The sequence below is a fragment of the Momordica charantia genome (genome assembly GCF_013281855.1).
Source record: "Momordica charantia cultivar OHB3-1 chromosome 4 unlocalized genomic scaffold, Mcharantia_2.0 BLBB01000004.1, whole genome shotgun sequence".
NCBI classification, from domain to species: domain Eukaryota; kingdom Viridiplantae; phylum Streptophyta; class Magnoliopsida; order Cucurbitales; family Cucurbitaceae; genus Momordica; species Momordica charantia.
Window position 1 is genome coordinate 16,375,373 of NW_028275162.1, and position 12,641 is coordinate 16,388,013.

General features: G+C 42.9%; 1 long non-coding RNA gene across 2 annotated transcripts; it reads left to right on the plus strand.

Moving 5' to 3' along the window:
* The first annotated feature begins 3,203 nt into the window (after nt 1-3,203).
* LOC148211930 (uncharacterized) lies at nt 3,204-11,995 on the plus strand. 2 transcript variants are annotated; one of them, XR_015790069.1, is made up of 4 exons: nt 3,204-3,964; nt 4,052-4,112; nt 10,684-11,751; nt 11,870-11,995. It is a non-coding gene; the product is annotated as an uncharacterized LOC148211930 (long non-coding RNA). The 2 variants fall into 2 exon arrangements; XR_015790068.1 differs by having other exon boundaries at nt 4,052-4,108.
* Nucleotides 11,996-12,641: the final 646 nt, after the last annotated feature.

Consider the following 12,641-nt stretch of genomic DNA (forward strand, 5'->3'; position numbering starts at 1 on the left):
CTCCTCTTGTTGCCACATCGTCCGCCCCTTGTTCCTTCACGTCGAAAACTATTGCCGCCGCATCGCCCATCCCGCCACTGCATCGCCCACTCTACCACCGCTTTGCCCAATCTGCAACCGCGCCGCTGCCCTCCTGTCACCACACTGCCGCCCCCCGTTCCTTCACGCTGAACGCAGTCGCCAAGAATCCAACTTTCCTTGATTCGTCCAAACCAGATTGGACCCTCCCGCCACAAACTAAAACCGGTTATCGTTGCTCATTACTCCAATTGTTTGAGGGATGTAAAATTTTTGTTCTTATTTTACCTATAAAGCTTAAATTAAAAAGATATTTTTTTTCTTCCTAAATTTCAGGTGTATTTTTAAAAATATATAAATGTGGGACCTACCACATAAGTGTTGTTAATAACCAAATTTCAGGAGTATTGTTTATCTCTAACAAACATATTATATTTAAGTAAATTGGAAACAAAAAAAAAATATATTGATAGTTAAAGTTAGAGGAGGAATAACTCGATTAAAAGTCTAGTGGAATAACAAGGCGTCAAAGAGAAACATGCACAATTAACTTAGACAGTGAAGAAGAGGTATAGATGCAACAGTTTATATATGGTTGTTTGTTTTTTAAAAAATCATTCCATAGATGTTTTATCTTTATATGTACGGATTGAATTTTAAAGAAAAAACAAAATTAGAATTCAATACACTTATATATCACCATGAAACTCAATTATGTCAATACATGTATATATGAATTCAAGAATTAACAAAATACGAAAGTCAATACATGTATATACAAATATACAACTCAAATATCATAACTAGAATGTCAATACATGTATATACCAATAATTATCTCACTAACACGTTCTTCCTCAACTGTCTTGAGACCTTTTCCTTTTCTTGAAATATACGAGTACAGTTAGCTCAGTGAATCTAATTTGTAAATATTACGTGTTGTGACCAACGGGGAGGGTGGTGGCGGTTGGGTGCGGCGACGACGAGTATGGTTTTGGTTCGTGGACGGCGGCGTGAAGGTGAGCGGCGCACGGATCTGCTTCGTGAGGAGAGCAGCAAAACGGGATGACAGCTTGCAGATCTGTTTCGTGAGGAAGACAATGCTGTGGGGCGCATGAAGTTGCTTGAGACCAAAAGGTGGGAACAAGGTGGAGACTCCTAAAACCCTAACTTCTCTAACTTAAGTCAAAAGTGAGAAGTAAATTTTATCATTTACCTAGTAATAATCTTGTTTATCCCCTTATTTTGGAATTTTAGAGGGGTAAATTTCAAAATCTACCCCAACACATTTTTAATAATTTTTTCTTAAATCAACTTTCAAATTCTGATTATCAATTTTAAATTAGATTTAAGTTAATTATTTAAATTTCATTCATTTGATTAGATAGAATTGATTCCTAAAATGAAGTCTGTTATTTTTGCTATTAGTTAACAATATTAAATCCTTAAAATTATGCGTACATACTTAATTGGTTACAAGGTTATATTTGTCTACAAAATATTTTAGAATTTAACGGAAAAAATAAATTAGCCATTATTGCAATATTTCATAGGTTGGGATATTTTTAAAACGCCGTTATTAATTTTAGCCATTCCTGCAATTGCCCCAGAAAATAAAAATTCATATACAATCCAATTTATTGATGGGCTGGACTACGTTTGATCGAGTAGGTCAAACATCGACCTTTTGTCAAGCTTGGATCGAGCCTAGGTTGCACCTTCACCGACCTTTGTGGTGAGTCCCAATGATGAAGCTTAATTATTATATTTCTTCCTTAAAATCCTACCTTCACTTTCTCTTTGGAATTTTAAGTGGTTAAATTTTGCCACCCATTTCAAAAAATATGTTCATTTGTTTTTAATTTTGCAAAAATGGCTAAAGAATATTATAGGAATTTTACAAAATATAGTGTTTTTCCCCACAATGCCATTTCTATGTTTTTTGAAATTTCCTTACATTTAACCATCCTAACAAACTTTGTTTTGAATTCCAATTGTGTTTCCTACATTACATTCAAGGAAGTTTAAGTTAATTATTTTAATTTTTTTGTTTTGAATTTCACTAATTTAAACGTATTGTCATTGTTCTACGGTCTCCCATCTCATCCTTCTGCCATTGTCCTACTATATCTTCTTCTAAGCTCCCTCTTCTCTCTTAGCAATAATGAATTATGTAGTAATCACAATTCTAAAACTTTTTTAGACGTTGAGTTATTTATCTTATCTTCATTGGTAGATTCATTATTCACTATTTCCTTATCTTCATCATACTTCATATCATCCTACCTCTCACATACATCTTATAAGTGGAGCTTTTTGATGTATGGGGTATGGACTTCATGGGACGATTTTCTCCATCTAATGGAAACCTTTTCATTTTATTGGCGGTCGATTATGTATCAAAATGGGTCGAGGTAGTGGCATGTGCCAACAGTGATGCCAAAGTGGTAGCAAAGTTTCTCCTCAAGCAAATATTCACGAGATTTGGTACACCCAAAGCGGTGATCAGTGACGAAGGCTCCCACTTCATCAACAAAGCTGTAGCATCTCTCCTCGCTAAGTATAACATCAGACACAAAGTATCCACAGGTTTTCACCCCTAGTCAAATGGGCAAGCTGGGATATCTAATGGAGAGATCAAGAGCATATTGGAAAAAGTGGTTCACACAAATCGAAGAGATTGGGCGATGAAGTTGGATGACGCCTTATGGGCTTATCGCAAAGCATTCAAGACGCCTCTAGGCACATCTCCATACAAATTAGTTATTGGGAAATTGTAACGCCCTGCGTTCCCTGACTAGTTTATTCTAAGTTTTAAATTGTGCGTTTGGATTTCTCCCCATTTGGATAATTTAAATTATTGGATCTTCTAATTTCGGAGTTCTAATTTTTGGTAAATTGGAATTAAAGTTTAATCTCATAAGTTTAAGATAAATGAAGTTTTCGACCTGTGCACGAGATTTTTAGTTAAATCTTAAATTCACGGTTTTTAGGATTTTCCTAAATTCTACATTTTGGATTATTATTCTTGGGTCTTAGAGTTTAAGTTAAATATTTTATTTCGAGTCGTTGTAGGTTTTATTTGATTTTTAAAGTATAATTATTGGGCTTATTCTACTGGGTCATTGTGTTATTTAGTTGGGCCCGAGAGATGAGCTTTTAGTTTTAAAAAAAGGATAATTAAAACAAAAAGAAAACCCTAAACCTCCTTCCCTTCTCCCTTTCTTCTTCTTCCCCTATCCACCAGCCGCCGCCCGCCAATCCCACCTCAGCTCCGGTGACAACACTTCGTGGCGGCGCATTGTTCCTCCGACGAGTCCCCGACGACGGCAGCAACACGTTGCAATTAACCCAGACGACGACGTTCCTTGATTCACCGGCTTGACCCGTCTCCCACGAGCGTTTCCATCGTCGAGCGGCGGCACGGAGCAACTTCGTGTTTTCTTGCCAGCTCCGGCGGTCTTGACGACAGCTTCCCTTCTCCAGTGTGTTTCATTCTCGATGACGACATCACTACGGTGGTGCAATCAAATCCGACGACAGCTTCTTGTTTGCAGCCAGATTATACGGGTTCTCGGCATCTCTCCAATATTCTGCAGCATGGACAGCAGCGGGCAACACAATGATCTGCTACCCAAACGTCTTTTGGTGACAATCTGTGTCGGCAGCTCAAGACCCGCGATGGTTCTTGACGAACAGAGCAGTCTGGCGACGTCCTCCATCTGCAACCAACGGCCAGCACGCGTTTAGCTCGAGTCCAGTGATCTCGAGCTCAATTTTGTGATGTATTGTTCATTCCGGCGACTTTCAGCACTTCCCCACTCTTGTTTGAATTCAAATTAGTGCTACCCACCCATCCGACATTGTTTTGGCGTTAACCCACACCATGTCGACCTTAGATTTACAAGCTCCAATGCGTTCACCATCATTCAGTGATGTTCAGTGGGTAATAACCTCCTTGAACACCCTTTTTGATTTAATTTTAATAGTCGAAACTGAGTAGTAACGTGCTGGATTTGTTTTATGTGCCTAGGTTTCGAGCCAACGCAAAGGCTAAGAGCTTGTAGGCTTGTGGAAGTAGCACCAAGGGGTGGGTGCGTGCGTTAATAAGTGTTATTGAGATGGTTTCGTGCTTAACTTTGCTATACTTGTGTATCTCATGTATTTAGAATTGGTTGGGCTTGAGGACTTTTAGTTGTTATCGTTGGGTTGCATTCTTGTTGTTTCTTTTGTTCTTTTCTTTTTATATATTAGGAAAATATTTTGTATCATGATTATTGGATATGCCTTGAATGTTACTGCTCGGTATGGTTGGAAGTGATTAAACTTTGATGTTTGAAAGCATGTTTTGGGATTGAAAATGCACGTGATAGTTTTATATTATTTAGTTCATGTTTGCTTAGTTAGAAGCTACTGGATTATTTTCTTTGTTCTGTAAGATGAAGAGCATGCTGGATAATTGTGTTGTGATTAGATGTGTGAATGACTTGTCGATGTCTTTGAAAGATTGGTTGGGGTGGTCTGACTAGATGGAACGGACTGGTGGTAGTAATTTGTTATCCTATGTTTTGTCTATAGTGATAACGTAACTAGTCGTTTGGTTGTTCGTAGTCGATATTGTGGGTGACTTGGGAATGATGTGATTGAATCTTAGCAGAGGGCCATGATTGGAATTGGTGGCCTATCGAGTAATAAAAAGTGAGTAGACGAGTTTCGTGGAAATGGTTGAGGTTGTTACTTCACTACTGGGTATCGAGGTTTCGGGTACAAAAGGTCGGAGGTCGATAGGCCAGTCTTGGTAGAGATGAGTGTCGAGGCGTTGGGTACAAAAGGTCGGGGGTCGGCACGATGAGTCTATCTGATGTTATGTGAGGTAACAGCCCCTCACTACTGTTTTTACTCCTTGAAATTAAGCCCGTAGGCAATACAAAGCAAGAACAACGAGCCCGTAGGGACAAACAGACCCACCAATCCGAGAGGGTGGATAATCTCTCCCTACAAACAAAAGCTGCAAAAGCACAAAAGTCTGGAATCCTCCCCTCATCCCAACATTCCCCTGGCCTTATAGGTGACGGCCCTTTCCCTTACATGTCCCCACTGGTCCCCGCTTCTCTCTCTTGGCCGTTATAGCCCTCTCCCCCCACAATTACCCCTTTGCCCTTTCTATTGTAAGTCTTTATAATTGGGGGCCTAACATCACCCTCCTTCAACTGTCACCTTGTCCTCAAGGTGAAACTCAGGAAATTGTCGGTTGATGTCGCGCACAGACTCCCAGGTTGCTTCTTCTTCCGGTAACGCTTTCCAATTGATTAAGGCTTCGACTTTTCCCGTGGTGGGATTGGTCTGATAAGCGAACACTGAATTAGGTTCCACCATCCATTCCCACTCCTCGGTCAGTTGAGGAGGAATAAACTAAGCTGTCGTGGCTGCTCCAATGGCCTTCTTGAGTTGCTATACATGAAAGATCAGGTGTATGCGAGCTTCAGCAGGCAAGTCTAGGCGGTAGGCGACCTTTCCAATCCGTTGCAGAATGGTATAGGGCCCGAAGAACTTGGGCTTTAGCTTCTCATTCCTCTTTTTAGCTAGGGATAGCTGTCTGTAAGGACGTACCTTAAGGTACATGAGGTCTCCCTCAACAAACTCGACCTCTCTGCGTCGCTTATCGGATTGCTTCTTTATACGATCCTGGGCTTTCAATAGATTGTCCTTCAAACGATCTAACGCCATGTCCCTTTCTATCATTTGCTGATCTAGCGTAGCATTTGTCGTATTCTGACTCCCATACAAAATCAGGGGAGGCGGGGCTCGTCCATACACTACTTGGAAAGGCGTGGAGCCGAGAGAGTTGTGGTAGGTGGTATTGTACCAGTGCTCCGCCCATGCCATCCAATTCCCCCATTGTTTTGGCTTCTCACTGCAGAAATAACGTAAGTATGTTTCTAAACAACGGTTAACTTTTTCTGACTGCCCATCAGTTTGGGGGTGGTATGCAGTGCTTCGTTTCAGAGTCGTTCCCTGCAATCTAAATAATTCTGTCTAGAAATGGCTGATGAAGACCTTGTCTCTGTCAGAAATTATAGACCTAGGGAACCCGTGCAGCCTTACCATCTCCTTAATGAAAGCCATTGCTACCATCTTGGCTGAGAAGGGGTGGCATAGTGGAATGAAGTGGGCATATTTACTCAGCCTGTCTACTACCACAAGGATTGTGTCATTCCCCAAGGATTTGGGTAATCCTTCCACGAAATCCATAGTGACATCCTCCTATATGCAATCTGGTAAGGGCAGAGGTTGGAGCAATCCAACTGGAGCCAAGGATTCGGTCTTGTGCCTTTGACACTTCGTATTCACTCACATGCTTTTTCACATCTTCCTTCATCCCTGGCCAGTAGAGTTCTCCCGTGAGTCGTTTGTAAGTTCTGAGAAAACTTGAATGCCCACCTACCACTGAGTTATGGTACATCTATACGATCGCTGGTATGAGCGATGAAGTGCGAGGGATTACAAACCGATTTTTGTAATACAAAGTCTCGTGCTGTACATGGTACTTCTCCATACCCTCCGGGTCATCATTCAGATCCGCTAACACTTTGGAGAAGTGTGGATCCTCAACAATTTATCGTTTGACAACTTCTACATCTAATACTGCGAGTGCTGATAGAACTGCTAGGACAGGGGTGGCTGGCATTCTTGATAAAGCATCTGCGGCCTTGTTCTCTAGCCCCGGTTTGTATTGAACTTCGAAATCATATCCCAGCAGCTTGGAGATCCACTTCTGATATTCAGGAGGGACGATTCGCTGTTCAGCAAGTGTTTAAGGGCCTGTTGATCTTTGCGGACAATGAATTTCTGCCCAACAGGTAGGGCCTCCATCGTTGAATCGCCATAACAACTGCCATCAATTCCCTTTCATATACAGACTTGGCCTGATTCTGAAGTGATAGAGTGTGGCTGAAGTAAGCAATTGGCCATTGATTCTGGCTCAAAATTGCTCACAACCCTGTTCCCGAAGCATCCATCTCAATCACAAAGGGAATGGTGAAATCAGGCAATGCCAATACCGGTAATGTGACCATGGCCCTCTTCAATGTCTCGAAAGCCTCTGTCGCTTTGTCTGTCCAACAGAACCTGTCTTTCTTCAATAGCTGAGTTAGGGGGGCGGCTATCGTCCCATAGTTGGAAACAAACTTCCTGTAGTAGCTAGTGAGCCCCAAGAACCCCCTGAGTTCCTTAATGTTGGTTGGCAATGGCCACTGAATCATTGTCGTGACTTTCGAAGGATCCGCCTCAACCCCTTTTGTAGAGTCCCAATGCCTCAAATATTCCACACGACTCACAGCAAACTGCACTTCTTTAGATTCACAAAGAGAGAATTATCTCTCAGCAGATAGACCATAGTTAAATGGGTGAGGTGAGTTGGCAAGTCAGGGCTATACACTAAGATGTCATCAAAGAATACTAACACGCACCTACGAAGGAAGGATCGGAATACGTTGTTAAGCAACGCTTGGAAAGTGGATGGGGCGTTGGCGAGGCCAAAAGACATCACTAGGAACTCATAATGTCCCTCATGTGTCCGGAAGGCAGTCTTGTGCATATCTTCCTCTGCCATTCTGATTTGGTGATAACCCGAACAAAGGTCCAATTTGGAATAGATCATTGATCCATGTAGTTCATCGAGTAGTTCTTCCACCACAGGAATAGGGAACTTATCCGGAAGAGTTGCTTGGTTCAGTGCGCGATAATCCACACAGAAACGCCATCTACCGTCTTTCTTCTTAACCAGGATCTCCTGACTCGAAAATGGACTTACACTAGGTTTGATAATGCCTGCTTCCAACATCTCACTAATGAGGTTCTCAATTTCCTCCTTCTGAGCGTGTGCGTATCGGTATGGCCTTACATTGATTGGACCTTGCCCTTCTTTTAAAGGAATTCGGTGATCTATGGTCCTGTGGGGTGGGAGCTCCTCCGGTTTTTGGAAGATATCTAAGTAACCATGAATGAGTTCCTCTACTTCCGGGGGTAATTCCTTTGGGGCCTCCACTGTGCCCTCCTCAGCCGCATTGAGTGCCCTCATCTCTACCAAATAGCCTTGGTCTTGAGCCTCCCATTGTTTAGCCAACCTCTTCATTGAGACCTCGAGGCGTGCCAGCGTAGGATCCCCCCTGATAGTTATTTTATTTTCTCCTCTGTTGAAACGTAGTGTAAGAGCCGGCCAGTCTGCTTCGATTTTTCCAATCGTTTGGAGCCACTGCATTCCCAGGACTATATCCAACTTCCCCAATTCCAGTGGAAGGAAGTCTTCCATCACCGTCAGCTCTGGTAATGATAAGATAATCCCCTTGCAGATGTCGTTCCCTTTGACCGCTGTTCCCGAGCCCATTATTACTCCATAGATGAGTGTTTCTGTTTTTGCCAACTTCAGTTCATCAGCCAAAGTGAGGGAGATGAAGTTGTGGGTTGCCCCACAGTCTATCAATACCACCACATCACGCCCTTGTATCACCCCTTTAACTTTGAGTGTTCCGGGGGTAGAGATCCCCACAATGGTATTAAGCTGACACTCGACGGCTTGGGTTTCTCCATTTCCCTTCTCCCCTGATGCGTCTTCTTGTTGCATCTCATCCTCCAGTTCGAACATCTCGTCGTCGTGCAGAACAAAAACTCTGAGCCCTCTGTTCTTGCACTTATGGCCCAAAGTATACTTCTCCTCACAGCGGAAACACAGGCCACGCTCCTTTCTTTTCTGAAACTCTGCTTCCGATAGCTTTTTCAAGGGCGGTTCCTTCTTGGCTACTTGCGACGTTCCCGTTCCCTGAGTTTGGTTAGGTTGTTTGCTAGAAAGAGTAACAGTGCGAGTAGGATTACCTCTAAGGTTTTGGGGGCCGTTTTGAACGCGCTTGGGCCACTTTGGCTTTTCTCAACGATCATATTTCCCTCCGCTTCCTTACTGGCCGTATTGATATCATGGATAAGTTGGGCCTTGCAGACTACCTGGTCCAGGCCTTTGGGCTCAGCCACATCACTGGATCCAGTCCATTTAGGAAGGCACTTTCCAATACCTCGTCGGAGAGTTGAGGGAGGGCGGCGGCTAACGCTTCAAACACTGCCGGTATTCCGCGAACGTCCCATCTTGCTTAATGGATAACAGCCGCGCGCACTACTTCCCTTCTTTCGTCGGATGGAACCTATCCCTGAGGCGTCCTTTAAGATCGTTCCAGTCATGAAACTTCTCTCGGCTATCCATGTACCTATACCACGCCAGAGCGATGCCATCGAAGCTGGTGATAGCAACCATCATCTCCTCATCGTCCGTCAGCTTCTGTATTTCGAAGTATCTCTCCGCTCTGAATATCCACTATTCCAACTCCGGACCCGTGAAGATAGACATCTCCACCTTCTTGAAGCGATTTTTATCCGTCCCCTGGTTTCCATTTTCTTTTTCTGGATTCTTCCCTTCTACCGTTTTTGCCTTTCGTCACTGAAGTCTCCCTAGTCCCCATTGACATAGACGCCGAGGTACCCCCTATAACTTGAGCCATTAATGCTTTCAGTGTCACGTCGACCTCCTGGAGCACCTTCTTTTGCTCAGCGAAGTCTTGGTGCAGCGACGTAATCTAGATCTTCATGTCTGCAACATCTTTCTCCACCACCTCACACCTGGTTTCTAGCTCTTTGACCGTCATTGTTCCCGGAATCGATGCGCTCTGATACCACTTTGTGAGGTAACAGCCCTTCACTACTATTTTTACTCTTTGAAATTAAGCCCGTAGGCAATACAAAGCAAGAACAACGAGCCCGTAGGCACAAAACAGACCCACCAATCCGAGAGGGTGGGTAATGTCTCCCTTTAAACAAAAGCTGCAAAAGCACAAAACTCTAGAATCCTCCCCTCATCCCAACATTCCCCTGGCCTTATAGGTGACGACCCTTTCCCTTACATGTCCCCACTGGTCCCCACTTCTCTCTCTTGGCCGTTATGGCCCCTCCCCCTACAATTACCCATTTGCCCTTTCTATTGTACGTCTTTATAATTGGGGGCCTAACAGATTAGTATTGGGTCTTGACATGGTGGTGGTCAATGACCAATACGCCTAGTAGACGTCGAGGCCTTAGGTACAAATGGTCAAGGATCAACGCACAGTTCGAGGCCTTGGGTATGAAGGTCAAAGGCGAACACCAAGCCTCTGTAGAGGAGTGTTGGGGCTTTGGGTACAAAAGGTCAAGGGTCGATATGATTCGAAGAGTTAGACTTGGAGGACTAACATAGTGTGATGGATAGAAGTAGCTTGAAGGAGCTAGGTGGGTCTTGTGGTCGGAGATACGTGATTCTTAATATTTTAGGACGCTTGTATGTGTGTATTGATTAATTGTTATGACCGATTGATGCATGATTTCTTGTTATCGCATTTTGATGATTGATAAGATTACGAACATGCTGTTTTGTGTATAGTTACTGAGGGCTACTAGCGACTTTGTGGTCGGGGTTAGTTTGATTGCATGTGTGGATTAATGAGTGTTAATCATTTCTTGATGCATGCATGCCAGTTTAATACTTCGTAGCGAATGTCGTGTGCTAAACATGTTGTTTGTGTGTAGTTAGAGAGGGCTACTTATGGAGTATTCTTAATACTCGCCCCCCTTTGAAATTATTGTTTTTAGGTGGAGATCAGGTTCGCGGTGATGGTGATGGTGCGGGGGAGAGTTGAGAAGAAGGATCATAGCTAACTTCCATTTAGTTTTAACTTGTCTGAAATAGGTCTTTAGGAGTCTTGATGGTTTAGTTTATTTCTTATGTTTTGAGTATCGACTTGTGTAAAGCTCAGGGGGTTCGTATAATGTTTTAGATGACTTTTCTTTTAAGTATGGACTCCTGTAAAGATTATGTCATTGGTTTCATTGAGAAGCTTAGGGAGTATGTTTAATGTTGTTGGATTCACTAACTTTTTAAGATTGAAGCATGGATTAATCGTTTTGGTTTGGTGTTATTATCACAGTGGCGCAGTGGAAGAGTGGTGATTTTTATTTACTTAGTTGATTTTTATTAACTTGTAGGGTTATGCTTCTGTTGGATAGGTTATTTGTCTGTCGTTATTTACTTGTTTTGGATCTGCTTGACTTAAACGGGAAAGTTAGGTGTTGTTTGTCCATGAAGGACAAGTTGTTTAGTCCATTTGAAAAGTAAAGTGTTCACAGGTTTAACTTGAGCAAATGAAAAGCTAAAATTTCTAGGTTCGTTTAGTTGCCTTTATGCCTTGGAAGGAAGTTTGGAGCATGTAGGTTTAGTAATGTCCCATGTAAGTTATCAAAATTCGGGGGTGTTACAGAAACCTTGCTATCTCCCATTGGAGGTGGAGCACAAGGCCTTTTAGACCGTGAAAAAGTTAAACTTGGATTATGTTGCTGGTGGAGATGTTCGCCGCTTACAATTGCTAGCGCTTGAATGATTCTGCAGAGACACTTACGAAAATGCCAACTTATACAAGGAAAAGACAAAGCGATGACACGATGCAAGAATCAATCCTAGAAAGTTTGAAAAAGGGCAACAAGTGTTGCTTTTCAAATTCAAGACTCAAACTTTTCCTAGGGAAACTCAAATCGAGATGGTCAGGCCCATTCTTGGTCTCGCACGTATTTCCCCATGAAGCAGTTAAAGTACAAGAGATGGACTCGGGAAGAGAATTCACAGTAAACGGGCAAAGGCTGAAGCATTTTTATGGAGGAAGCGTGGTGAGAGATGCTGGTTTATTGCTCCCCAGTTTTGAATTTAGAAATTTAGATGTTTCATTGTTTTTTTTTCTTCCATTTTGAATTTTGAATTTTAATCAGCCTTCATTTTGGTTTTTAGAGGGGGAAATAATTAAAAATCAAGTTGAATGGACAACTTTCAAAACGGGCATGCAGTGAAGACGGCGTGACGTCGCTGACACGAAAGGACAGGGCAGGCGAGAGCGTTAGGACGTGGCAGACATGCAGAAAGGTATTTATAGCAAATTTTGGATTCCAATAAGAGAGGTAAGTAAAACTTTCAAATTTTTGGGAATAAATCATAATTGCTAGAGATTTGAGAGGATATTATTTTTCGTTTTGGGGGGCAAAATTTTATTTCCATTAATTGGAAGAAAAAATCGTGGGAGATATTTTCTTTAATGGGCCACAACAGCTTTCCCTGTTTCCTTTTAGACCCACGTCTCCCTCATCCTTTTCTCCCCACTCTGTGCCATAACCGTACATCTTCCCCTTTCTCCTTTTAAGTTCCTAAAACCCTCTTCTTCTTCCTAGACCCTAATCCAAAATGACCAAAATCAAGCACAGATCGAATAGGAAGAGAGCGCTGAAGGTAGAACTCTCGGGTAGTTCTGGGTCGAGTGGTGACTTCAAGGAGACTTCTACACCTACTGCGCCCATTCCACCGGAGGCTTCTAACGAGTAAAGCCCTACCCAACAAAGCCTCACCAGCTCGGAGCACAATCTGGCTGACGTTGAGACTCCGCCACCACCTCTTTCTATCGGCAGCCCTTAGGTACATGCCCCTGGTCCCACTCTCTCCTCTTCCCTAGCCCAGCCTGATAAACACTTGACGGCCAGTGAAGACCCAGAAAAGCTCTGCCTCCTCTCAC